General features: G+C 50.1%; 1 protein-coding gene across 5 annotated transcripts in view; it reads left to right on the top strand.

Annotated features, from left to right (window-relative positions):
* The first annotated feature begins 1,121 nt into the window (after nucleotides 1-1,121).
* ABCC5 (ATP binding cassette subfamily C member 5) overlaps nucleotides 1,122-4,555 on the top strand; it is a 94,172-nt gene continuing 90,738 nt past the window's right edge. For 2 of the 5 annotated variants that reach the window (XM_017538308.2, XM_017538316.2), the window contains exon 1: nucleotides 1,122-1,307. The gene's annotated coding sequence lies outside the window, so the exon portion shown is untranslated. Of the gene's footprint in view, nucleotides 1,308-1,655; nucleotides 1,787-3,465; nucleotides 3,602-4,555 lie in introns of those variants that run through there. The other 3 variants (XM_017538312.2, XM_017538310.2, XM_017538309.2) reach the window with 3 other exon arrangements.

Here is a 4,555-nt window from a genome sequence, read left to right as displayed (position 1 = left end):
CGTAGTGGTGGACGCCTGTAATCCCAGCTACTTGGGAGGTTAAGGCAAAGAGAATTGCTTGACCCAAGATGGCACCACTGCACTCCAGCCTGGACAATAGAGCAAGTCTCCTTTTCAAAAAAAAAAATCTCAGCACTTTGTTAGGCCGGTGGATCACCTGAGGTGGGGAGTTCAAGACCAGCCTGACGCAAATGTAGAAACCCCGTCTCTACTAAAAATACAAAAATTAGCTGGGCGTGGTGGTGCATGCCTGTAGTCCCAGCTACTCGGGAGGCTGAGGCAGAAGAATCACTTGAACCTGGCGGATCGAGGTTGCGGTGAACCGAGATCGAGTCGCTGCAATCCAGCCTGGGCGACAAGAGCGAAACTCCGCCTCAAAAAAAAAAACAAAACAAGCAAAACCAAAAAAACCAAAACACCCCACACAATACTCATAATACCTACTCACAGGGCTGTAATGGAGATCAAAAGACACAAGAATGGTATGTAAAGCATCGGATACAGGGTAGGAAGAACTCAACAGTGGCTTTTATTTTATGACGCTGAAGGTACCGACGAAACAGAGGAATAAAGGGATCAATCTTTCTGGGGGCCTCAGCTTCATTTATGAGGGAAGAGGATGAGTTAGCATACCATTTCCAAGGCTCTTGCCCTTTCTAAGACTGTGATCGCGGCATGTTATTATCTAGAGACCAGGCAGCGCGACATGATGTGGTGGGCAGTTGGTGTTAAAGCGAGAAAGGCGCTGTCTGCGCAGAATGCGGGGTCGAACCATGAGCAAGCAAGCGTTATCCGCCACAGCAGATAAAAGCTGGGGCCGGCGGGCCTGACGGCGACTCTCCGGGTTAGAAGCCGGCTACGATGACCTTCACGACTTCTTCTGGCAGCTGCACGGCCGCGCAGGATCGGGACCGCTCTGCCGACGAACAGCACTGCGTACGAACACAGGGCCACCGTCAAGCCTCCCGGCTGCCCCCCGGGAACGCCACCCCGGAGAAAATTCCAGGCAGGCTCGCAGAGGCACGGGCAAGGATTGAGCGGAGCCGGGAGCGCGGTGGGAAGAGGGGCAGCCCGCACCGCCCCCGGGGCGTTGCGGGCGCTTCTGGGAAATGTAGTCCTTTGCCGTGTCCGCAGCCCTGGGCTCTCCGAAGGCGGACTACCGTTCCCTTCAGCCTCGGGAATGCTTTGTGCGGCGCGCCTGCGCGGTGCGGCGGCCGATGCCGCTATAAAGGCTTGTTTTGCTGCGGGGCTCATGCTCGGGAGCGTGGTTGAGCGGCGAGGGCGGCTGTCCTGGAGCAGGGGCTCAGGTAGGTGGTGGCTGTTGCCGCACCCCTGCCCCCCAGCTCGGTTGTCACGGGGATCACCCCTTTGCATTTTCTTGGGGCGTGGCGGGATGTGGCCAGGGCTACGAGCAGTTCGGGGGATGCGGGAGACTTGGGGAACAGGGTATGGCCTCCCCCTGGTCTCGCGCCGCAGCCTCCTAGGGCTGTGAGCCCGGGGTCTGGTGGCGGGGTCGTGCGCTGAGACGCGGACAGGTAGGGTCGGGATGAGCCGGCAGGGACGCAGGCTACGTCCCCGGCCGCAGCCGCCAGGGGGCGCTGCGCCCGCGGGCCGTGGGTGTGGGTCGCGCTCGCCTGGCCAGGCCGGAGCGGGCTGTGGGAACGCCCTAGGGCCGGGGCATCCCAGGCGAGGCCGGCCTGAGAGAAGCGCCCACCCGGGAGGCTATACGGCGGGCGGCCTGGGGCACCCCGCTCGGCCCGCCGCGGAGCCGCCGGCGACCTTCGAAGTAAGTCGTCCCCTTCGTTTTTGCAGGCGGGTAAATGGAGGTACGTGACATAAGCACGCGCAGCAAACCCGTGGCTGAGCCGGGAACGCAGCCCAGATCTGTCCACGGTCATCGAGGGCTCTTTTCACGTCTGCCACGCAGAGCTGCGGGTGGCTTTGTGTGTATCACACAGGGGTCATTTGGTTTCTGCACCGACGGGGAGGCTGGGGGCAAGTGGGCACAGGAACGACGGGGAAAGTTTCAGGGGTCTTGGAGGAGGAGATGGCTGGGCTTTACCCGGGGCTGCGGCGTGCACGAAAGGTGAGGCTGCGTGGAGACGCAACAGGTGGATTACAGTGGGTGTGGTAAGGACGACCCCTTTAGCGTCGAGGCTCCCCCGTTCAGCCTGCGGGCCTGGAGGTGATGGAAACCCACTGAAGAGTGTTGGGATTCCTGCAAGTTGCAAACACCAGTCTGGCTAGCCAACCGTTCTTGTAATCCCCTGCACCCCTCCTCCTGCCATGCAGTTGAATCAGTATCACTGCGCAGGGCGAGTGTCTACACTTTTATCACTGGAAAAAGAATATTGGTTAAAAAAACAAACAAAAGTGGGGCAGCCGACCAAGGGGCTTCCCTGTTGGACACTCCTTTAGGGTTCTCCCACTTCGATTATTCTGCTTCTGCCCTTGTACAGGTTTGGACAACAGGTTTGTTTTTTTTTTACAAACAAAAATCCCTTCTCTTTTTTCCACTCTTGATAGCTGAGGCAACTGAGTATTTAAAAAAGATTTTGCAACAACTTTCAAGGAGAACATGAGAAAATAGGGAAAAATAAATAGTATCAATAAAAAGACTGGCCTGGGGATCCATCCTCGCTTGCTTCAGACTGGGGCTTTGTTTCTTTCCAAACCTGTCAGGATTTCCAGCTCTTCGCCGGCCTCCACGTGGGGTGCCCTCTTTTATGTTCCAGATACACAGATGATGGTGTCCTTATGTTCAAGGCCACAGACAGTAACTTTGTGCCTACTTTGGGCCTGCCTACGCTCCTGACTGTGCCTCTTTTTCCAGGAAGGCAGAGATGAGTGTGTTAGAGATAATGGAACGCTGTTCCCCACACCCTTCATACATAGAATAACTTAGTCCCTTAGGGTGGTTTAGCGGTGTCTGCCACAGCAGTCACTGTAGGCACAACACAGTCATTATCTGTGTCATGACAGGGAGGTCGTTTCGTCCCTGCTACTCTCTGCTTCTGTGCTCCACTGATTCTGCTTTCTCCTTTGAAATAAAGTGGTCGAAAGAAGTCTTTGGTTAATATGGGTGCTTAGATAATTGAGATGGTGTTCGCGTTCTTCTTGACATGGCATTTCATACTGTGAATGAGTTACGGTGACCTCCTCCCTTTCGACCTGCTCACCGCCCCAACCCCCAGCTTTTAAAAAGGTAGCACTAATCCTTCTTCCACATAATCAGCTAAGCTGGGAAACCTTGGAGGGGAGGCTGGACTTCTGAGATCCGTGTAAGGAGAAGGTTACTCTGCTCTGCAGCCACAGCTCAACATTGGGGACACTGGCAGATGCCAGGTCTGTTTATAGTTTAGCCTTAATGAGGTCTCAATGACGTGATTGCTGTACTCTGGCTTGGTGAGCCACTGTTCTTTATGGTGTAGTTTGTCATTGGACAAGGTGACTTTTTTTTTTTTTTTTTTTAAAGATAAGTAACAGCTATATCACCTTAGGGTACTTAAAGCAGAATTCCGAAAGGCAAGAAGTCCAGCTTGCTTTGGACTGGAAACCTGTCTTTGTGGAGGAGATTTAGTCCTGCTTATTTAGAGGATTAGTAAGTGTTCTCCTTTTTTTCCGATACCTTAAAAAATGCATTATAATGGTTAGAATTTTGTGTTGCAGAAGTAGTACTTTTAAGTCACAGCGATAGCTAGGGATTTATGGACTCCAGAAGGCAACATTGGTACACGTCGTTAATTTTTGTTGGAGGCTAGTATGGAAGGTGTTTTCTTAGCTTGTCTCTGGGAGGCTGTGACCCTTCTTAGAGGGGGAATCATGTTAGAGAAGTATGTGTGTGGTTTTTGTTTTTGTTTTTAAGTGACCTGAGTTGATACAGGATATTGATCAGACTTAGCCAGGCAAGCAGTGGTTCAGAACAGAGTTTCAGGTAAAAACTAGGTAAGACTTAGTAGTACAGGGTAGAGAATTTGTTTTTTGTTATTTTTTTAATAATAGCTTTATTGCCAAAGGATTTATATGCCATGAAATTCACCCCCTTAAAGTATACAATTCAGTGCTGTTTTTTGTTTAATGTATTCACTGCAGTATACAATCATTACCATGATCTAGTTTTAGAACATTTTCAGTACCAGGAAATTTGTGTTTGAAGTTAAGTTATAATATTGCTTTAACTGTATAACTTCATGGAACTTTAAAATAACCAGCTAACCCATAAGTTAATTATAAAAATGCAGAGATAGAATATATCATTGGTAGAATAAGTGTTTTGTAAGTTTTTATTTGGTAAAATTTCGTAGGAGAAATGATGGCCACTTTAAAATTGTGGAGTTTTAATACTTGGGACAAACTGAAATTGTTTCTAGAAAGTCTTTAAAAAAAAAAAAGAAAAAACCTGTGTATATGCTGTATACACTGGATTTAGCTTATTTGAAGGGTATGGGTGCCGGTTTACTAGTGTGTTAATGTTTTCTAATTGTTTTTTTCTTTTAGAGGTGGGAGGAGGTAATTTTTCTTGATTCTCTTATACTGATTCTTTTTCTTTTTTTTT

This window comes from Cebus imitator, unplaced genomic scaffold, assembly GCF_001604975.1.
Source record: "Cebus imitator isolate Cc_AM_T3 unplaced genomic scaffold, Cebus_imitator-1.0 Scaffold111, whole genome shotgun sequence".
NCBI classification, from domain to species: domain Eukaryota; kingdom Metazoa; phylum Chordata; class Mammalia; order Primates; family Cebidae; genus Cebus; species Cebus imitator.
This window is presented reverse-complemented; position numbering and strand designations above follow the sequence as displayed.